Source organism: Salvelinus alpinus, chromosome 29 (assembly GCF_045679555.1).
Source record: "Salvelinus alpinus chromosome 29, SLU_Salpinus.1, whole genome shotgun sequence".
Taxonomy (NCBI): domain Eukaryota; kingdom Metazoa; phylum Chordata; class Actinopteri; order Salmoniformes; family Salmonidae; genus Salvelinus; species Salvelinus alpinus.
The window spans coordinates 12,890,200-12,914,880 of NC_092114.1; positions in this window are offsets into that span (position 1 = coordinate 12,890,200).

Genomic DNA, 24,681 nt, shown 5'->3' on the forward strand with positions numbered 1-24,681 from the left:
TAGGAACAGAGGAGAGTTCTACATACCTGATATATTAACAGAGGAGAGTTCTACATACCTGATATATTAACAGAGGAGAGTTCTACATACCTGATATAGGAACAGAGGAGAGTTCTACATACCTGATATAGGAACAGAGGAGAGTTCTACATACCTGATATAGGAACAGAGGAGAGTTCTACATACCTGATATAGGAACAGAGGAGAGTTCTACATACCTGATATATTAGCAGAGGAGAGTTCTATATACCTATCTATCCCGGTTACACCCACCACATCTTATCTCAGGAATGCAGGCTTTAGGTTTTATCACCATGTCAACCGTCAGCTCAAGCCCTGGAGGCCAGACTCAACCCGCAGAGACAGATGAGAATACTCATCAGAGCTATTCGATGCATTAACAGTATTGTAACATAATCTTGTAATTTTGCTCTCACAGCAACTCCAGTGTAGATTTGGCATTGTGTTTTTAACTTCTACTTGGTATTCATCCCGGATCCGTTGAGCACCCTCATCAGTAAAAAAAGCTGACTAGCATAGCCTAGCATAGCGCCACAAGTAAATACTAGCATCTAAATATCATGAAATCACAAGTCCAAGACACCAGATGAAAGATACACATCTTGTGAATCCAGCCATCATTTCTGATTTTTTAAATGTTTTACAGGGAAGACACAATATGTATTTCTATTAGCTAACCACGATAGCAAAAGACCCAACCGCATATTTCCACCATTTTTTTACTGCATAGGTAGCTATCACAAATTCGACCAAATAAGATATAAATAGTCACTAACCAAGAAACAACTTCATCAGATGACAGTCTGATAACATATTTATTGTATAGCATATGTTTTGTTCGAAAAATTTGCATATTTCAGGTATAAATCATAGTTTTACATTGCAGCCACCATCACAACTCTCACCAAAGCAGATAGAATAACTAGAGAGAGCAACGTGAAATACCTAAATACTCATCATTAAACATTTATGAAAAATACATGGTGTACAGCAAATGAAAGACAAACATCTTGTGAATCCAGACAATGTTTCAAATTTACAGCGAAAACACAATATAGCATTATATTAGCTTACCACAATAGCCAAACACACAACCCATTTATCAGCAGCAAAAGTTAGCGATCGCAGAAAACCAGCAAAAGATATATAATTTTTCACTAACCTGGACAAACTTCATCAGATGACAGTCCTATAACATCATATTCCACAATACATATATGGTTTGTTTGAAAATGTGCATATTTAGCGGCACAGATCGTGGTTTTACAATGTGAATAGTAGCCAAACTGCAAACAAAATGTCGGGAGAAATCTTGGAGAGGCATATAATCTAATCAATAACTAATCATAAACTTGACTAAAAAATACAGGTTGGACAGCAAATTAAAGATACACTAGTTCTTAATGCAACCGCTGTGTTAGATTTTTTAAATTAACGTTACTACGACATACAGCTTACGTTATAGCGAGACCGCGCCGAAATTAATGGCGGAATATTAGTCTAAACATTTTCGACAGATATACGAATTAACATCATAAATTGAACCTACTATTTGATGAGCTTCCATCAGAATCTTGTACAAGTTGTCCTTTGTCCAGAATAATCGTTGTTCGGTTGTAGAATGCCGTCTTCATCTGTGGAATTAGCTAACGAAGCTAGCCATGAGGCGCATAAGTGGCCAACCCACCATAACGCCAAACAAAGAAAATACCGAAAATCGCATTAAACTGATATAAACTGATATAACTCGGTTTAAAATAACTACATTATGATATTTTTAACACATATATCAAATTAAATCAGAGCCGGAGATATCTAACTTATAAAACGAAAGCTTTTCAGAGCGCAATGGAAAGGTCCTTCTTGCGTCAGGTCAAACCATGAAAAGACCAGACCTTCCGTTCCAACATGTCTTGTTCGGCCTCAGATCTAGCTAGACACCCCATTCCAATTCTCCCTGCCTACTGACATCTAGGGGAAGGCGTATGCAGTGCATGTCGACCCATAGATTACATGCAAATTAATAAACTGACCCTGGAACAGAGCCCTCGATTTCAGATTTTTCAGTTTCTGACAGGAAGTTTGCTGCAAAATGAGTTCTGTTTTACTCACAGATATAATTCAAACGGTTTTAGAAACTAGAGAGTGTTTTCTATCCAATAGTAATAATAATGTGCATATTGTATGAGCAAGAATAGAGTACGAGGCAGTTTAATTTGGAAACGATTTTTTACAAAGTGAAAATAGCGCCCCCCTATTTTTTTAAAGCTTATTGTCCTGTTGAAAGGTGAATTCAAGTGTGTTCAAAATAGGATGCATGTTTTGGAATATTTTATTCTGTCAATAAGGTTAGTATTGTGCCCTAACTACAATGTTGTTGATCCATCCTCAGTTTTCTCCTATCACAACCATTCAACTCTGTAACTGTTTTAAAGTCACCATTGGTCTCATCTACCAATAGGTGCCCTCCTTTGCGATGCATTGGAAAACCTCCCTGGTCTTTCTGGTTGAATAAAGTGTTTGAAATGCACTTCTCGATTGAGGGACCTTTCCAATAATTGTATGTGTGGGGTACAGAGATGACGTAGTCATTCAAAAATCATGTTAAACACTGTTATTGCACACAGATTGAGTCCATGCAACTTATTATGTGACTTGTTAAGCACATTTTTACTCCTGAACTTACTTAGGTTTGTCATAACAAAGGGGTTGAAGACTTATTGACTGAAGATATTTCAGCTTTTCATTTTAAATGAATTTGTAAACATTTTGGAAAAACATAATTCCCGATTGACATGATTGTTGTGTGTAGGCCAGTGACAAGAAATGTAAATAGTATCAGTCTGTAACAACAACAAAATGTGGACAAAGGGGTGTGAATACTTTCTGAAGGCACTGTATATCTTCACACTTCTATGAATGTGCCGGTGAAGCATAGGAAATAGATGGGAAAGTGTTGTTTCTCTCAGAGAAAAGGACTCGTTATTAGTCATGTACAGCACAGTAGAATGTCAAGATAACACACAGTAGAATGTCAAGATAACACATAGTAGAATGTCAAGATAACATACAGTAGAATGTCAAGATAACACATAGTAGAATGTCAAGATAACATACAGTAGAATGTCAAGATAACACACAGTAGAATGTCAAGATAACATACAGTAGAATGTCAAGATAACACACAGTAGAATGTCAAGATAACACACAGTAGAATGTCAAGATAACAAACAGTAGAATGTCAAGATAACATACAGTAGAATGTCAAGATAACATACAGTAGAATGTCAAGATAACATAGTAGAATGTCAAGATAACATACAGTAGAATGTCAAGATAACATACAGTAGAATGTCAAGATAACACAGTAGAATATCAAGATAACATACAGTAGAATGTCAAGATAACACACAGTAGAATGTCAAGATAACACACAGTAGAATGCCAAGATAACACACAGTAGAATGCCAAGATAACACACAGTAGAATGCCAAGATAACACACAGTAGAATGCCAAGATAACACACAGTAGAATGTCAAGATAACACAGTAGAATGTCAAGATAACACAGTAGAATGTCAAGATAACACACAGTAGAATGTCAAGATAACACAGTAGAAGGGCAAGATAACACACAGTAGAATGTCAAGATAACATACCGTAGAATGTCAAGATAACACACAGTAGAATGTCAAGATAACATACAGTAGAATGTCAAGATAACACACAGTAGAATGTCAAGATAACACACAGTAGAATGTCAAGATAACATACAGTAGAATGTCAAGATAACACAGTAGAATGTCAAGATAACACACAGTAGATTGTCAAGATAACATACCGTAGAATGTCAAGATAACATACAGTAGAATGTCAAGATAACATACCGTAGAATGTCAAGATAACATACAGTAGAATGTCAAGATAACATACAGTAGAATGACAAGATAACATAGTAGAATGTCAAGATAACATACAGTAGAATGTCAAGATAACATACAGTAGAATGTCAAGATAACACAGTAGAATGTCAAGATAACACACAGTAGAATGTCAAGATAACACACAGTAGAATGTCAAGATAACATACAGTAGAATGTCAAGATAACACAGTAGAATGTCAAGATAACACACCGTAGAATGTCAAGATAACATACCGTAGAATGTCAAGATAACATACAGTAGAATGTCAAGATAACATACCGTAGAATGTCAAGTTAACATACAGTAGAATGTCAAGATAACATACAGTAGAATGTCAAGATAACATAGTAGAATGTCAAGATAACATACAGTAGAATGTCAAGATAACACAGTAGAATGTCAAGATAACACAGTAGAATGTCAAGATAACATGTGTATTTTTTCTTAAGGTTCTCACAGTTTTTTTTTTCACCAACGCAGGTGACAGTTGCTCCTCCAGCTCACACTCCTTCACATAGATCCTGAACAGACATACCATGAAGTACAACATTAACCATAACATGAGCAAAGTAGAGTTGCGTGAACTTTCTGTAGAGAAGCTAGACTGCCACATACTTGATCAAATTGGAGTGCGAAGGTGAAACAGTAATGAGTGCAGTTTGCTATTACTTTCACAGGTTATGTGCAGTGAAACTAGCTAGACCCATTCAGGCTGTAACCGTTCAGGGAGAAACTAATATTGCATCGCGTGAACATTACAATCAGAATCAACTCAACACAGATAAACCGACGGTGACAAATCAGGAGAACAACAAGAAAAGACAAGTTTTGCGACCGCTGTCGGAAAATAGTAATGTAGGCTACCGCGTAACTAACGTTAGCTATAGCTAGCTAGTGACAGTGCATAGTGCAGTGGCAAGAGAGCTAACTATGGCCACATTACTTACTCCGACCTTTTTTGGAGGCAGTTCTCCTGCCGTGTCCGCAACTGAATGAAATCCCTGGTATCGTCACTAATTTGAACACAAGCCCTGGTTTTTTACAACAAGTAGCTAGCTAGCTAGGCTAATGTTAAATATGAAGTTGTCGCTCAATAGCAAGTAACCCTGTATCAGTTATATCTTCTATTCCTACTAAAGCACGTAGCTAGCTAAAGCCATGACAGGCAGCAGGCTGCAGATCTGGAGCCTCATTTATAAAAAAAAGAATCGAAGATTTAAACTTGAACTTAGTCGTAAGATCATTTCTGGCAGTGTGCTTATGTTCAGAAAAGATACTGAGGGTAAAAAACCTTGCTTATGCAGGTTCTAAGAAGCCGATTTGTAACTTACTCACCTGTGATCAATAATTCTCAAATTAACTGAAAATTGACGGCACCTGAACATGCCTTACAAACAGCGAATTCCCGTTATAGAACGCTAGCACAAATGAGGGTTTAGTCAGGAATAGCTGTGGATCATCATGCGTAAAAAAAAAAAAAGTAATCCCGGTCTCTGTAAACTCTCTCCCTTCTAAAAGCACGGATTTCAATGTCTTCCAATAACACAAGAACTGGCATTTAAAGTTGACTCGATTTTCAAAATTTTGCGTACTATTAAAATGTATTTATTTGCATAATCAAAGAGCCTACTATTTAGGACACAGGTATGAGTATTAGGACATGGCCACTGTCTTCTCTTTGTTTAACCCTGTGGCTTAACCCAATGTTGCTTACTCTTTCCAAAGTCAAGACGGACAGAGAGCAGAATTTGCCATCCATCAAGATGGATTCATCCATTCCTTCCAATCGTCCCAATCATCCAACACACCTCCACCTGATCAATAATCTGCTATATCAACTATTGAATCTGAAACAGGAGAACTACTATCAGAACCCAAATTAATCAATCAAAGATTCTCCTGCTTCTTTAAAAAAACTGTACAATTCTGATGGTAGACATCAAGCCAGACCATTTCATTTCTAAAAGAAAAAAAGAACTCCTCTTCTCTCAGGAGAAGAAGTCTCCTCGCTGGGAGCCCAAATCTCTCTCAATGGTTAGAGCGTTGGACTTGTAACCGAAAGGTTGTGTAACCGATGTGAAATGGCTAGCTAGTTAGCGGTGGTGCGCGCTAATAGCGCTTCAATCGGTGACGTCACTCGCTTTGAGACCTTGAAGTAGTGGTTCCCCTTGCTCTGCAAGAGCCGCGGCTTTTGTGGAGCGATGGGTAACGATGCTTCGTGGGTGACTGTTGTTGATGTGTGCAGTGGGTCCCTGGTTCGCGCCCGGGTCGGGGCGAGGGGACGGACCAATGTTATACTGTTACAGCTGCAAGATCAAATCCCCGAGCTGACAAAGTACAAATCTGTTATTCTGCCCCTGAACAAGGCAGTTAACCCACTGTTCCTAGGCTGTCATTGAAAATAAGAATTTGTTCTTCTTATGGCTGCAAGCCCGGTGTCGGTACACTTATGACAACAGCCAGCTCAAGTGCAGGGCGCGAAATTCAAAATATATTTTTTTGAAATATTTAACTTTCACACATTAACAAGTCCAATACAGCAAATGAAAGATAAACATCTTGTGAATCCAGCCAACATGTCCGATTTTTAAAATGTTTTACAGCGAAAACACCACGTATATTTATGTTAGCTCACCACCAAATACAAAAAAGGACAGACATTTTTCACAGCACAGGTAGCATGCACAAAACCAACCTAACTAACCAAGAACCAACCAAACTAACCAAGAAACAACTTCATCAGATGACAGTCTTATAACATGTTATACAATAAATCTATGTTTTGTTCGAAAAATTTGCATATTTGAGGTATAAATCAGTTTTACATTGCAGCTACCATCACAGCTACCGTCGCAAATAGCACCGAAGCAGCCAGAGTAATTACAGACACCAACGTGAAATACCTAAATACTCATCATAAAACATTTCTGAAAAATACATGGTGTACAGCAAATGAAAGACAAGCATCTTGTGAATCCAGCCAATATTTCCGATTTCTTAAGTGTTTTACAGCGAAAACACAATATAGCATTATATTAGCTTACCACAATAGCCAGAAACACAAGCCATTTACCAGCAGCAAAAGTTAGCGATCGTAACAAACCAGCAAAAGATATATAATTTTTGACTAACCTTAATAAGCTTCATCAGATGACAGTCCTATTACATCAGATTATACATACACGTATGTTTTGTTCGAAAATGTGCATATTTAGAGCTGAAATCAGTGGTTATACATTGTGCTAACGTAGCACCTTTTTCCCAGAATGTCCGGATATTTTTATGACACTCAACTATTCTGACCAAATAACTATTCATAAACGTTACTAAAAAATACATGTTGTATAGGAAATTATAGATACACTAGTTCTTAATGCAATCGCCATGTTAGAATTCTAAAAATAACTTCATTACGACATCCAGCTTAGTTATAGCGAGAGAGTGCCCAAAATCTGGGCGCAAACTACTAGTACACATGTTCGACAGATATATGAAATAGCATCATAAAATGGGTCCTACTTTTGATGATCTTCCATCAGAATGTTGTACAAGGGGTCCTTTGTCGGGAACAATCGTTGTTTGGTTTTAGAATGTCCTCTTCTCCAGTCAATTAGCACGGAAAGCTAGCAAAGTGGCGCGAAGCTCTCCTTCGTGAACAAACGCAGACAAAGCAACACGCCTAACGTCCCGAAAAATGTTCAATAATCTAATAAAACTATATTGAAAAAACATACTTTACGATGATATTGTCACATTTATCAAATAAAATCAAAGACGGAGATATTAGTCGTCTATAACGACAGCTTTACAGAAGGCAATACCAGGTCCCTTCTCGCGCGTTCCAGAAAACAAGAAATTGGGGTCACGTCATGCCAAGAGTTTTTATTTGACCTCAGATCATGTTGTACACTCCGTTTCTTCTCTCACTGCCTGTTGACATCTAGTGGAAGGCGTATGAAGTGCATGTATACTAATACATATCAAGCACATTTATAGGCAGGCCCTAGAACAGAGCATCGATTTCAGATTTTCCACTTCCTGTCAGGAAGTTTGCTGCAAAATGAGTTCTGTTTTACTCACAGATATAATTCAAACGGTTTTAGAAACTAGAGAGTGTTTTCTATCCAATTGTAATAATAATATGCATATTGTACGAGCAAGAATTGAGTACGAGGCCATTTGAAATGGGCACCTTTTATCCAGGCTACTCAATACTGCCCCTGCAGCCCAAAGAAGTTAACTGGCTTGCCTAGTTAAATAAAGTAAAAATAAAAAATGAACTCAAAAGGGCATTGGATAGCATGAATAAAGGCAAATCACCTGGATGGGATGTTATTCCCCCTTATGTCTATGTTGCAATCATTTAGGTTCACTATTTCTAGACATTTTTAACACAGCTGCTCACAAAATTTAATTTGGGAAAGATGTGAATACAGCACTAATTTTAATTTGGCTGAACATGTTGTTTAATGATGGTAGCTCCTTGAATCTCTCAATCAGAGACAATTCCTGCTCGCAGGCAGCACAGTCGCATGCAGCACAGTCGTAGGCAGCATAGAGCCGCAGGCAGCACTGTCTCTAAGATAGAAATCCCCTCACTCTCTCCAGTTTAACCAGTGTATGCAGTTACTATTAGAAGTTATTACATTATAATTATCAACAGAGAGAATGAATGGTGATATAATCAAGGAACATTTGAGGCCTGGACAAATATATTTGATTCAATAAAGAACAATCTCAGCTTAAGCCCAACACATAAATGCAAACTAAATACAGCTCTGGAAAAAAACCATTGAGACCACTTCAAAATGATCAGTTTCTCTGGTTTTACTATTTATAGGTATGTGTTTGGGTAAAATGTTTTTTGTATTTTTTATTCTATAAACTACTGACAACATTTCTCCCAAATTCCTAATATAAATATTGTCATTTAGAGCATTTATTTGTAGAAAATAACAACTGGTCAAAATAACAAAAAAGATGCAGTGTTGTCAGACCTCGAATAACGGAAAGAAAATAAGTTCATATTCATTTTTAAACAACAGAACACTAATATTTTAGCTTAGGAAGAGTTCAGAAATCAATATTTTGTGGAATAACCCTGATTTTCTATCACAGCTTTCATGCATCTTGACATGCTCTCCACCAGTCTTTCACATTGATGTTGGGTGACTTTATGCCACTCCTGGAGCAACAATTCAAGCAGCTCGGCATTGTTTGATGGCTTGTGACCATCCATCTTCCTCTTGATCACATTCCAGAGGTTTTCAACGGGGTTCAGGTCTGGAGATTGGGCTGGCCATGACAGGGTCTTGATCTGGTGGTCCTCCATCCACAACCTGATTGACCTGGCTGTGTGGCATGGAGCATTGTCCTACTGGAAAAACCAATCCTCAGAGTTGGGGAACATTGTCAGAGTGGAAGGAAGCAAGTTTTCTTAAAGGACAACCTTGTACGTGGCTTGATTCATGCGTCCATCACAAATAAAAAAATCTGCCCGATTCCAGCCTTGCTGAAGCACCCCCAGATCATCACCGATCCTCCACCAGATGTCACAGTGGGTGTGAGACCTGGAGAGACCTACAAGCCACAGTGTCTCGCACCCACTGTGAAATTTGGTGGAGGATCTGTCTAGATATACAGTGTCTAGAGTGTCTAGGTAAACAATGTCTAGAGTGTCTAGATCTACAGTATCTAGAGTATCTAGATATACAGTGTCTAGAGTGTCTAGCTCTATAGTGTCTACAGTGTCTAGATCTACAGTGTCTAGACTATCTAGATCTACAGTATCTAGAGTGTCTAGATATACAGTGTCTAGAGCGTCTAGATATACAGTGTCTAGAGTGTCTAGCTCTACAGTGTCTAGAGTGTCTAGATATACAGTGTCTTGAGTGTTTAGATCTACAGTGTCTAGAGTGTCTAGATATACAGTGTCTAGAGTGTTTAGATCTACAGTGTCTAGAGTGTCTAGCTCTACAGTGTCTAGTGTCTAGCTCTACAGTGTCTAGAGTGTCTAGATATACAGTGTCTAGAGTGTCTAGATATACAGTGTCTAGAGTGTCTAGATATACAGTGTCTAGAGTGTCTAGCTCTACAGTGTCTAGAGTGTCTAGATATACATAGTCTAGAGTGTCTATATATACAGTGTCTAGAGTATCCACATAGACTTCAGAGAATAGGGCAAAGGTAAGCACTGTAGTGTCAATATTTGACTAAAGTGTCTAACAAAATCTGTAGAAATTTAATTCAAGCACCCCTGAAAACAGATATAGATTACACATGTCCTGGTTGTCTCACAACATGCAGTAAGCATAGCTCTGGTAACCAGTTTTGAAGGCAAATTCATCTCTTCTCTACATTTTACTCAAATCTGCCTGAACTATAGCGTTACCAATGTGGTTCAATGTGATTTTGTCAGACAGTTCCTCACTGAGCCAGGAGGAGGCAGCATTGTCATGTTTCTAGATGTCTTTCATGGGGGGACAAGTGTTGTCCATGATACACGTCACAAAAAATAGTGAAAATAAATATATCAATAAACTCAAAGTACAGAAGACGCATATGTAACTCCTTTATACAGAAATACCAGATCTGGTCAGACACTACCATGTACCCTGGCCAACTCCTTTATACAGAAATACCATATATAATCAGATCTGGTCAGACACTACCATGTACCCTGGCCAACTCCTTTATACAGAAATACCATATATAATCAGATCTGGTCAGACACTACCATGTACCCTGGCCAACTCCTTTATACAGAAATACCATATATAATCAGATCTGGTCAGACACTACCATGTACCCTGGCCAACTCCTTTATACAGAAATACCATATATAATCAGATCTGGTCAGACACTACCATGTACCCTGGCCAACTCCTTTATACAGAAATACCATATATAATCAGATCTGGTCAGACACTACCATGTACCCTGGCCAACTCCTTTATACAGAAATACCATATATAATCAGATCTGGTCAGACACTACCATGTACCCTGGCCAACTCCTTTATACAGAAATACCATATATAATCAGATCTGGTCAGACACTACCATGTACCCTGGCCAACTCCTTTATACAGAAATACCATATATAATCAGATCTGGTCAGACACTACCATGTACCCTGGCCAACTCCTTTATACAGAAATACCATATATAATCAGATCTGGTCAGACACTACCATGTACCCTGGCCAACTCCTTTATACAGAAATACCATATATAATCAGATCTGGTCAGACACTACCATGTACCCTGGCCAACTCCTTTATACAGAAATACCATATATAATCAGATCTGGTCAGACACTACCATGTACCCTGGCCAACTCCTTTATACAGAAATACCATATATAATCAGATCTGGTCAGACACTACCATGTACCCTGGCCAACTCCTTTATACAGAAATACCATATATAATCAGATCTGGTCAGACACTACCATGTACCCTGGCCAACTCCTTTATACAGAAATACCATATATAATCAGATCTGGTCAGACACTACCATGTACCCTGGCCAACTCCTTTATACAGAAATACCATATATAATCAGATCTGGTCAGACACTACCATGTACCCTGGCCAACTCCTTTATACAGAAATACCATATATAATCAGATCTGGTCAGACACTACCATGTACCCTGGCCAACTCCTTTATACAGAAATACCATATATAATCAGATCTGGTCAGACACTACCATGTACCCTGGCCAACTCCTTTATACAGAAATACCATATATAATCAGATCTGGTCAGACACTACCATGTACCCTGGCCAACTCCTTTATACAGAAATACCATATATAATCAGATCTGGTCAGACACTACCATGTACCCTGGCCAACTCCTTTATACAGAAATACCATATATAATCAGATCTGGTCAGACACTACCATGTACCCTGGCCAACTCCTTTATACAGAAATACCATATATAATCAGATCTGGTCAGACACTACCATGTACCCTGGCCAACTCCTTTATACAGAAATACCATATATAATCAGATCTGGTCAGACACTACCATGTACCCTGGCCAACTCCTTTATACAGAAATACCATATATAATCAGATCTGGTCAGACACTACCATGTACCCTGGCCAACTCCTTTATACAGAAATACCATATATAATCAGATCTGGTCAGACACTACCATGTACCCTGGCCAACTCCTTTATACAGAAATACCATATATAATCAGATCTGGTCAGACACTACCATGTACCCTGGCCAACTCCTTTATACAGAAATACCATATATAATCAGATCTGGTCAGACACTACCATGTACCCTGGCCAACTCCTTTATACAGAAATACCATATATAATCAGATCTGGTCAGACACTACCATGTACCCTGGCCAACTCCTTTATACAGAAATACCATATATAATCAGATCTGGTCAGACACTACCATGTACCCTGGCCAACTCCTTTATACAGAAATACCATATATAATCAGATCTGGTCAGACACTACCATGTACCCTGGCCAACTCCTTTATACAGAAATACCATATATAATCAGATCTGGTCAGACACTACCATGTACCCTGGCCAACTCCTGTATACAGAAATACCATATATAATCAGATCTGGTTAGACACTACCATGTACCCTGGCCAACTCCTTTATACAGAAATACCATATATAATCAGATCTGGTCAGACACTACCATGTACCCTGGCCAACTCCTTTATACAGAAATACCATATATAATCAGATCTGGTCAGACACTACCATGTACCCTGGCCTTCTCCTGTATACCACAGGCTGTTGTGAGATATCTGTGTTTTGTCCTATTTATCTAACATCCCATTACTCCATCACACCTCCATCTGGTCAACAGTCTAACATCCCATTACTCCATCACACCTCCATCTGGTCAACAGTCTAATATCCCATTACTCCATCACACCTCTATCTGACCAACAGTCTAACATCCCATTACTCCATCACACCTCCATCTGGTCAACAGTCTAACATCCCATTACTCCATCACACCTCCATCTGGTCAACAGTCTAACATCCCATTACTCCATCACACCTCCATCTGGTCAACAGTCTAACATCCCATTACTCCATCACACCTCCATCTGGTCAACAGTCTAACATCCCATTACTCCATCACACCTCTATCTGGTCAACAGTCTAACATCCCATTACTCCATCACACCTCCATCTGGTCAACAGTCTAACATCCCATTACTCCATCACACCTCCATCTGGTCAACAGTCTAACATCCCACTACTCCATTTGACAAACAGTCTAACATCCCATTACTGCAACACACCTCTATCTGTCTGATGGAGTTTGAGATCAAATTAAATCAAATTGTAATGGTCACATATACTTATTTAGCAGTTGTTACATAGAGTGTAGCGAAATGATTGTTTTCCTACCTCCAACAGTGCAGTAATATCTAACTAAATGCTTGTGTTCCTAGCCCCAACAGTACAGTAATATGTAACTAAATGATTGTGTTCCTAGCCCCAACAGTACAGTAATATGTAACTAAATGATTGTGTTCCTAGCTCCAACAGTACAGTAATATGTAACTAAATGATTGTGTTCCTAGCTCCAACAGTACAGTAATATGTAACTAAATGATTGTGTTCCTAGCTCCACCAGTACAGTAATATGTAACTAAATGATTGTGTTCCTAGCTCCACCAGTACAGTAATATCTATCTAAATGAGTGTGTTCCTAGCTCCAACAGTACAGTAATATCTAACTAAATGAGTGTGTTCCTAGCTCCACCAGTACAGTAATATCTAACTAAATGAGTGTGTTCCTAGCTCCAACAGTACAGTAGTATCTAACTAAATGCTTGTGTTCCTAGCTCCAACAGTACAGTAATATCTAACTAAATGCTTGTGTTCCTAGCTCCAACAGTACAGTAATATCTAACTAAATGAGTGTGTTCCTAGCTCCAACAGTACAGTAATATCTAACTAAATGAGTGTGTTCCTAGCTCCAACAGTACAGTAATATCTAACTAAATGAGTGTGTTCCTAGCTCCAACAGTACAGTAATATCTAACTAAATGAGTGTGTTCCTAGCTCCAACAGTACAGTAATATCTAACTAAATGAGTGTGTTCCTAGCTCCAACAGTACAGTAATATCTAACTAAATGAGTGTGTTCCTAGCTCCAACAGTACAGTAATATCTAACTAAATGAGTGTGTTCCTAGCTCCCAACAGTGACAGTAATATCTAACTAAATGAGTGTGTTCCTAGCTCCAACAGTACAGTAATATCTAACTAAATGAGTGTGTTCCTAGCTCCAACAGTACAGTAATATCTAACTAAATGAGTGTGTTCCTAGCTCCAACAGTACAGTAATATCTAACTAAATGAGTGTGTTCCTAGCTCCAACAGTACAGTAATATCTAACTAAATGAGTGTGTTCCTAGCTCCAACAGTGCAGTAATATCTAACTAAATGAGTGTGTTCCTAGCTCCAACAGTACAGTAATATCTAACTAAATGAGTGTGTTCCTAGCTCCACAACAGTACAGTAGTATCTAACTAAATGAGTGTGTTCCTAGCTCCAACAGTACAGTAATATCTAACTAAATGAGTGTGTTCCTAGCTCCAACAGTACAGTAATATCTAACTAAATGAGTGTGTTCCTAGCTCCAACAGTACAGTAATATCTAACTAAATGAGTGTGTTCCTAGCTCCAACAGTACAGTAGTATCTAACTAAATGAGTGTGTTCCTAGCTCCAACAGTACAGTAATATCTAACTAAATGAGTGTGTTCCTAGCTCCAACAGTACAGTAGTATCTAACTAAATGAGTGTGTTCCTAGCTCCAACAGTACAGTAGTATCTAACTAAATGAGTGTGTTCCTAGCTCCAACAGTACAGTAATATCTAACTAAATGAGTGTGTTCCTAGCTCCAACAGTACAGTAATATCTAACTAAATGAGTGTGTTCCTAGCTCCAACAGTACAGTAATATCTAACTAAATGAGTGTGTTCCTAGCTCCAACAGTACAGTAGTATCTAACTAAATGAGTGTGTTCCTAGCTCCAACAGTGCAGTAATATCTAACTAAATGAGTGTGTTCCTAGCTCCAACAGTACAGTAGTATCTAACTAAATGAGTGTGTTCCTAGCTCCAGCAGTGCAGTAGTATCTAACTAAATGAGTGTGTTCCTAGCTCCAACAGTACAGTAATATCTAACTAAATGAGTGTGTTCCTAGCTCCAGCAGTGCAGTAATATCTAACTAAATGAGTGTGTTCCTAGCTCCAACAGTACAGTAATATCTAACTAAATGAGTGTGTTCCTAGCTCCAACAGTACAGTAATATCTAACTAAATGAGTGTGTTCCTAGCTCCACCAGTACAGTAATATCTAACTAAATGAGTGTGTTCCTAGCTCCAACAGTACAGTAATATCTAACTAAATGAGTGTGTTCCTAGCTCCAACAGTACAGTAATATCTAACTAAATGCTTGTGTTCCTAGCTCCAACAGTACAGTAATATCTAACTAAATGAGTGTGTTCCTAGCTCCAACAGTACAGTAATATCTAACTAAATGAGTGTGTTCCTAGCTCCAACAGTACAGTAGTCTCTAACTAAATGAGTGTGTTCCTAGCTCCAACAGTACAGTAATATCTAACTAAATGAGTGTGTTCCTAGCTCCAACAGTACAGTAATATCTAACTAAATGCTTGTGTTCCTAGCTCCAACAGTACAGTAATATCTAACTAAATGAGTGTGTTCCTAGCTCCAACAGTGCAGTAGTATCTAACTAAATGAGTGTGTTCCTAGCTCCAACAGTACAGTAATATCTAACTAAATGAGTGTGTTCCTAGCTCCACCAGTACAGTAGTATCTAACTAAATGAGTGTGTTCCTAGCTCCAACAGTACAGTAATATCTAACTAAATGAGTGTGTTCCTAGCTCCAACAGTACAGTAGTATCTAACTAAATGAGTGTGTTCCTAGCTCCAACAGTGCAGTAGTATCTAACTAAATGAGTGTGTTCCTAGCTCCAACAGTACAGTAGTATCTAACTAAATGAGTGTGTTCCTAGCTCCAGCAGTACAGTAGTATCTAACTAAATGAGTGTGTTCCTAGCTCCAACAGTACAGTAGTATCTAACTAAATGAGTGTGTTCCTAGCTCCAACAGTACAGTAGTATCTAACTAAATGAGTGTGTTCCTAGCTCCAACAGTGCAGTAGTATCTAACTAAATGAGTGTGTTCCTAGCTCCAACAGTACAGTAATATCTAACTAAATGAGTGTGTTCCTAGCTCCAACAGTACAGTAATATCTAACTAAATGAGTGTGTTCCTAGCTCCAACAGTACAGTAATATCTAACTAAATGAGTGTGTTCCTAGCTCCAACAGTACAGTAGTATCTAACTAAATGAGTGTGTTCCTAGCTCCAACAGTGCAGTAGTATCTAACTAAATGAGTGTGTTCCTAGCTCCAACAGTGCAGTAGTATCTAACTAAATGAGTGTGTTCCTAGCTCCAACAGTACAGTAGTATCTAACTAAATGAGTGTGTTCCTAGCTCCAACAGTGCAGTAATATCTAACTAAATGAGTGTGTTCCTAGCTCCAACAGTACAGTAATATCTAACTAAATGAGTGTGTTCCTAGCTCCAACAGTACAGTAATATCTAACTAAATGAGTGTGTTCCTAGCTCCAACAGTACAGTAATATCTAACTAAATGAGTGTGTTCCTAGCTCCAACAGTACAGTAATATCTAACTAAATGAGTGTGTTCCTAGCTCCACCAGTACAGTAGTATCTAACTAAATGAGTGTGTTCCTAGCTCCAACAGTGCAGTAATATCTAACTAAATGAGTGTGTTCCTAGCTCCAACAGTACAGTAGTATCTAACTAAATGAGTGTGTTCCTAGCTCCAACAGTGCAGTAATATCTAACTAAATGAGTGTGTTCCTAGCTCCAACAGTACAGTAGTATCTAACTAAATGAGTGTGTTCCTAGCTCCAACAGTACAGTAATATCTAACTAAATGAGTGTGTTCCTAGCTCCAACAGTACAGTAATATCTAACTAAATGAGTGTGTTCCTAGCTCCAGCAGTGCAGTAATATCTAACTAAATGAGTGTGTTCCTAGCTCCAACAGTACAGTAATATCTAACTAAATGAGTGTGTTCCTAGCTCCAACAGTACAGTAATATCTAACTAAATGAGTGTGTTCCTAGCTCCAGCAGTGCAGTAATATCTAACTAAATGAGTGTGTTCCTAGCTCCAACAGTACAGTAATATCTAACTAAATGAGTGTGTTCCTAGCTCCAACAGTACAGTAATATCTAACTAAATGAGTGTGTTCCTAGCTCCAACAGTACAGTAATATCTATCTAAATGAGTGTGTTCCTAGCTCCAGCAGTACAGTAATATCTAACTAAATGAGTGTGTTCCTAGCTCCAACAGTACAGTAATATCTAACTAAATGAGTGTGTTCCTAGCTCCAGCAGTGCAGTAGTATCTAACTAAATGAGTGTGTTCCTAGCTCCACCAGTACAGTAATATCTAACTAAATGAGTGTGTTCCTAGCTCCAGCAGTGCAGTAATATCTAACTAAATGAGTGTGTTCCTAGCTCCAACAGTGCAGTAGTATCTAACTAAATGAGTGTGTTCCTAGCTCCAACAGTGCAGTAATATCTAACTAAATGAGTGTGTTCCTAGCTCCAACAGTACAGTAGTATCTAACTAAATGAGTGTGTTCCTAGCTCCAGCAGTACAGTAATATCTAACTAAATGAGTGTGTTCCTAGCTCCAACAGTACAGTAATATCTAACTAAATGAGTGTGTTCCTAGCTCCAACAGTACAGTAATATCTAACTAAATGAGTGTGTTCCTAGCTCCAACAGTGCAGTAATATCTAACTAAATGAGTGTGTTCCTAGCTCCAGCAGTGCAGTAATATCTAACTAAATGAGTGTGTTCCTAGCTCCAACAGTACAGTAATATCTAACTAAATGAGTGTGTTCCTAGCTCCAACAGTACAGTAATATCTAACTAAATGAGTGTGTTCCTAGCTCCAACAGTACAGTAATATCTAACTAAATGAGTGTGTTCCTAGCTCCAACAGTACAGTAATATCTAACTAAATGAGTGTGTTCCTAGCTCCAACAGTACAGTAATATCTAACTAAATGAGTGTGTTCCTAGCTCCACCAGTACAGTAATATCTAACTAAATGAGTGTGTTCCTAGCTCCAACAGTACAGTAATATCTAACTAAATGAGTGTGTTCCTAGCTCCAGCAGTACAGTAATATCTAACTAAATGAGTGTGTTCCTAGCTCCAACAGTACAGTAGTATCTAACTAAATGAGTGTGTTCCTAGCTCCAACAGTACAGTAATATCTAACTAAATGAGTGTGTTCCTAGCTCCAACAGTGCAGTAGTATCTAACTAAATGAGTGTGTTCCTAGCTCCAACAGTACAGTAGTATCTAACTAAATGAGTGTGTTCCTAGCTCCAGCAGTGCAGTAATATCTAACTAAATGAGTGTGTTCCTAGCTCCAACAGTACAGTAGTATCTAACTAAATGAGTGTGTTCCTAGCTCCAACAGTACAGTAATATCTAACTAAATGAGTGTGTTCCTAGCTCCAACAGTACAGTAATATCTAACTAAATGAGTGTGTTCCTAGCTCCAACAGTGCAGTAGTATCTAACTAAATGAGTGTGTTCCTAGCTCCAACAGTGCAGTAGTATCTAACTAAATGAGTGTGTTCCTAGCTCCAACAGTACAGTAGTATCTAACTAAATGAGTGTGTTCCTAGCTCCAACAGTACAGTAGTATCTGACCAGTAGTATCTAACTAAATGAGTGTGTTCCTAGCTCCACCAGTACAGTAGTATCTGACCAGTAGTATCTAACTAAATGAGTGTGTTCCTAGCTCCAGCAGTGCAGTAGTATCTGACCAGTAATATCTTACAGATGAGATGTCCAATAAGACCACAGCAGTCCTTAGAGATTCAGAATCAGTTGAGGTCACACGTAGTGCCTCTACCTACCCTGTCTGTGTTGCATTGATCTGCTATGATACCCACCGCTCCAACCTGCATTACTCAGCATTCGTCCAAAATGGCACCCTATTCCCTACATGGTGCACTACTTTTGACCAGATCTCTATGGGTCTTGGTCTAAAGTAGTGCTCTTTATAGGGCATAGGGTTAAAATTGGGACTAAGCCTCTTATTCCAAGCCGCAGTTAGGGTGATAAAATCAGAACACCATTTTGCTAGTCCTGGTCTAACTGGCGCCACGGTGATCTAACGACACCGCCGGGATGCGCCTGGTTGTCAACGGTGATTGACTGTTGATGGTATGCTTTTTATTTCCGTGGGGGGTTGGAGGGGCAAGAGAAGGAAGAGCCTGCTGGCTGCACTATGCCAACCTACAACAGCAGAGAGGTACAGTGTAGTAGAGATGAGAGATTAGTCCTTTTTGACGTCTGTTTGGTTTCGGTTCTGTTATTTTTTTTTGTTTTTTATCATGGTTTTCGAATTTTATTTAGATAATTTAATTTTTTTACATTATATTAGTTGTGAAATAATGTTATTGAAATGACTTTAGAGCTTCATAATGGAAATTACAAAGCCAAAAATAGTGAACGTTCAATTGCCAAAACATTGAAAACATTCCATGGTCTCTGTCAGGTCCACATTTTGAAGACATCAATAGAAAAACAGGAAATGACTAAGAAATAATTAAATATTTCAGTTGTGTATATTACTTCGTTTTATTTGGTGACTTTATTATTTTTTATTCCTTAAAGTCATCTTCTCATCTCTGCTCAGGCAGTAGCAGCCAGACAGTCAGACAACATTATCTCTGTGCTTCCCGTACTGTACTGTCTTTGAGTCATCCTATTTAGGTAGGCAAGTAGCAAGCTGACCTCTCATGTGGTCTGTGTGTAGGATATCTGTCTCCGGCTGAGCCGGTACGAACAGACGCAATGGATTATGGTCATTGCAGTTAATCACCAAGTTTCTGCCCTGAACAAGGCTGAATATTTGCCTATTGAAAACTACGAGTCCCTTCAGCCCAGCGTCCGACATACAGTACCAGTCAAACATTTGGACACACCTACTCACACCTACTCATTCCAGGGTTTTTCTTTATTTTTACTATTTTCTACATTGTAGAGTATTAGTGAAGACATTACAACTATGAAATAACTCATATAGAATCATGTAGTAACCAAAAAAGTGTTAAACAAATCAAAATACATTATATATTTGAGATTCTTCAAAGTAGCCAAACTTTGCCTTGATGACAGCTTTGCACACTCTTGGCATTCTCTCAACCAGCTTCATGAGGTAGTCAACTGGAATGCATTTCAATTAAGGATTAGCCCTTTTTTTTCAATTTTCTCCTAAAATGACATACCCAAATCTAACTGCCTGTAGCTCAGGCCCTGAATCTTGGTACCACTTGAAAGGAAACACTTTGAAGTTTGTGGAAATGGGTAAGGAATGTAGTTACATCTCGTAAAAGATCTGGTAAAATATAATACAAAGAAAAAAACAACCGTTCTATTGTATTTTTTGTACAATCATATTTGAAAGCAAGAGAAAGGCCATAATGTATTAGTCCAGTCCAGGTGCAATTTAGATTTTGGCCACTAGATGGCATCAGTGTATGTGAAAAGTTTTAGACTGATCCAATGAACCATTACATTTCTGTTCAAAATATTGTATCAAGACACCCCAAATGTGCCTAATTTGTTTATTAATAACTTTTCATGTTCAAAATTGTGCACTCTCCTCAAACAATAGCATGGTATTCTTTCACTGTAATAGCTACTCTAAATTGGATAGTGCAGTTAGATTAACAAGAATATAAGCGTTCTGGCCACATCAGGTATGTCTATGTCCTGGGAAATGTTATTGTTACTTACAAACTCATGCTAATCACATTTGCCTACGTTAGCTCAACCGTCCCGTTGAAGGGACACCGATCCCAAAGAAGTTTTAACAGGTGTGCCTTGTTAAAAGTTAATTTGTGGAATTTCTTTCCTTCTTAATGCGTCTGAGCCAATCAGTTGTGTTGTGACAAGGTAGGCGTGGTATACAGAAGATAGCCCTATTTGGTAAAAGACCAAGTCCATATTATGGCAAGAACAGATCAAATAAGCAAAGGGAAATGACAGTCCATCATTTCTTTAAGATATGAAGGTCAGCCAATCCGGAGAAGTTCAAGAAATGTTAAAGTTCAAGTGCAGTCGCAAAAAAACATCAAGTGCTATGATGAAACTGGCTCTCGTGAGGACCGCCACAGGAAAGGAAGACCCAAAGTTACCTCTGCTGCAGAGGATAAGTTCATTAGAGTTACCAGCCTCAGATTGCAGCCCAAATAAATGCTTGACGGAGTTCAAGTAACAGACACATCTCCACATCAACTGTTCAGAGGAGACTGCATGGATCAGGCCTTCATGGTCGAATTGCTGCAAAGAAACCACTACTAAAAGACACCAAAAAGAAGAGACTTGCTTGGGCCAAGAAACACGGGCAATGGGCATTAGACGAGTGGAAATCTGTCCTTTGGTCTGATGAGTCCAAATGTGAGATTTTTGGTTCCAACCGCTGTGTCTTTGTGAGATGCGGAGTAGGTGAATGGATGATCTCCTCATGTCTGGTTCCCATCGTGAAGCATGGAGGAGGAGGTGTGATGGTGTGGGGGTGCTTTGCTGGTGACACTGTCTGTGATTTATTTTGAATTGAAGGCACACTTGAACCAGCATGGCTTCCATAGCATTCTACAGCGATACTATTTGACCAAGGAGAGTAATGGAGTGCTGCATCAGATGACCTGGCCTCCACAATCACCCGACCTCAACCCAATTGAGATGGTTTAGGATTGGTTGGACCGCAGAGTGAAGGAAAAGCAGCCAAAAGTGCTCAGCATGTGTGGGAACTCCTTCAAGACTGTTGGAAAAGCATTCCTCATGAAGCTGAATGAGAAGATATGTCCACATTTTTGACTGGTACTTTTGTTCTTGACTTCATTTCTCTCCTGAATAATTAGAATTCTTTCTAGGGAAATGATGCATTGATCAAAAAAAAATCTAAACATCTAAATTGAATGGCCGTTGGTCATTGTTGTTGATTATTTGTTTAGTTGTTTATTTATCTTGTAAAGTATTCCGACAGTTTACTTTTTCCACATTATGTTACGTTACATACATATTGTAAAAAAAATATATATATATGTAATCCTCAGCAATCTACACGCAATATTTCATAATGACATCACAATACCCCATAATGACATCACAATACCCCATAATACGTTTTGGGGAAATATTTGAAAATGCATAAAATAAAAAAACTGAAATATCTTATTGACATAAGTATTCAGACCCTTTGCTATGAGACTCGAAATTTAGCTCAGGTGCATCCTGTTTCCATTGATCATCCTTGAGATGTTTCTACAACTTGATTGGAGTCTATCTGTAGCAAGTTCAATTGATTGTACATGATTTGGAAAGGCACACACCTGTCTATATAAGGTCCCACAGTTGACAGTGCATATCAGAGCAAAAACCAAGCCAGGAGGTCGAAGGAATTGTCCGGAGAGCTCCTAGACAGGATTGTGTCAAGGCACAGATCTGGCGAAGGGTACCAAAAAATGTCTGCGCTATTGAAGGTCCCCAGGAACACAGTTGCCGCCATCATACTTAAATGGAAGAAGTTTGGAACCACCAAGACTCTTCTTAGAGCTGACCGCCCGGCCAAACTGTGTAATCTGGGTAGAAGGGCCTTGGTCAGGGAGGTGACTAAGAACCCGATGATCACTCTGACAGCGCTCCAGAGTTCCTCTATGGAGATGGGAGAACCTTCCAGAAGGACAACCATCACTGCAGAACTCCACAAATCAGGCCTTTATGGTAGAGTGACCAGACTAGTCAGGATAGAGGCAATGATGAACGGATCAAAGTACAGAGAGATCCTTGATGAAAACCTGCTCTAGAGTGCTCAGGACCTCAGACTGCGGCGAAGATTCACCTTCCAACAGGATAATGACCCTAAGCACACAGCCAAGACAACACATGAGTGGCTTCGAGACAAGTCTCTGAATGTCGATGAGTGACCCAGCCAGAGCTCTCCGACAAGACTTGAAAATATCTGTGCCGCAACGCTCCCCAACCTGACAGAGCTTGAGAGAATCTCCAGAGAAGAATGGGAGAAACTCCCCAAATACAGGTGTGCCAAGCTTGTAGCGTCATACCCAAGAAGATTCGAGGCTGTAATCCCTGCCAAAGGTGCTTCAACAAAGTACTGAGTAAAGGGTACTTATGAGATATTTCTTTTTTTTTTCAAATTTGAAACGTTTCTAAAAACCTGTTTTTGCTTTGTAATTATTCGGTATTATCTGTAGATTGATTAGGGGAAAAAACTATTAATCAATTTTAGAATAAGGCTGTAACCTAACAAAATATAGGAAAAGTCAAGGGATGTGAAATTCCGTTAACCGCTCAGCAGAGAGAGAGAGAGAGAGCAAGAGAGAGACACAGAGAGACACAGAGAGACACACAGAGACTGTGTGTGTGCGTGTGTGTGTGTGTATTTGTATAAACCTTGCTGTCTGTCTATCTGACATTTACAACATTGTTTCAATATTCAAATTTGATCTCCAGCTGTCCTACAGTAATGAACATGTCGGGAGTCAGGAGTCGGGATGAGACAGACAGGTAGGCAGTTTTTATCAGTCGAAATCATGAATCAGCATCATTATTATGGAAATGTTCATTAGAAAACATTTAAAACTAAACGAAGTGCAGATAGTTAGCATGCAAGAAATGGAGATACTCAGATACCTCTCATTTAATGAGTCGATGAAAGAATGAAACACCTGCTGGATTAGAAGAGCGAGAGAGGGAGGAGGAGGAGAAAGAGAAGGAAAGACAATCACACTCAGAGACACACACACTGATGGGGGGGAATGCAGAGAGAGAAAGACAGTTGGGTGTGATGGAGTGATGTGTGAACGGACAGAGGGATAATGGAAAAAGGAAAAATGGTAGATGGAGGGAGTTAGGGGGCTGCTAGCTGTGAGATTTTGTGTCTCAGGGGGCCATCACCAGCAATGATTTTTCCTCATTCGGAATGTGCAGAGGTGGACCTTATACATACCTTCTCCTTACCACAACATCCTAGTACCTGACTCAAACCTCCCCAAACCTAGATGCAATATTAATGATACAAAAAGCAAATAGAGAAAACATACAGCATGTACCTCACACTCCAACCACAATACATGGAATTAATCATATACTGCTTCGTCCAACAAACGATGCATGGAATTAATCACAAACTGTTTCGTCCAACCACGATGCATGGAATGAATCACAAACTGCTTCGTCCAACCACGATGCATGGAATTAATCACAAACTGTTTCGTCGAACCACGATGCATGGAATTAATCACAAACTGCCATCCAACCACGATGTATGGAATTAATCACAAACTGCCATCCAACCACGATGCATGGAATTAATCACAAACTGCCATCCAACCACGATGCATGGAATTAATCACAAACTGCTTCGTCCAACCACGATGTATGGAATTAATCACATACTGCTTCGTCCAACCACGATGCATGGAATTAATCACAAACTGTTTCGTCCAACCACGATGCATGGAATGAATCACAAACTGATTCGTCCAACCACGATGTATGGAATTAATCACATACTGCTTCGTCCAACCACGATGCATGGAA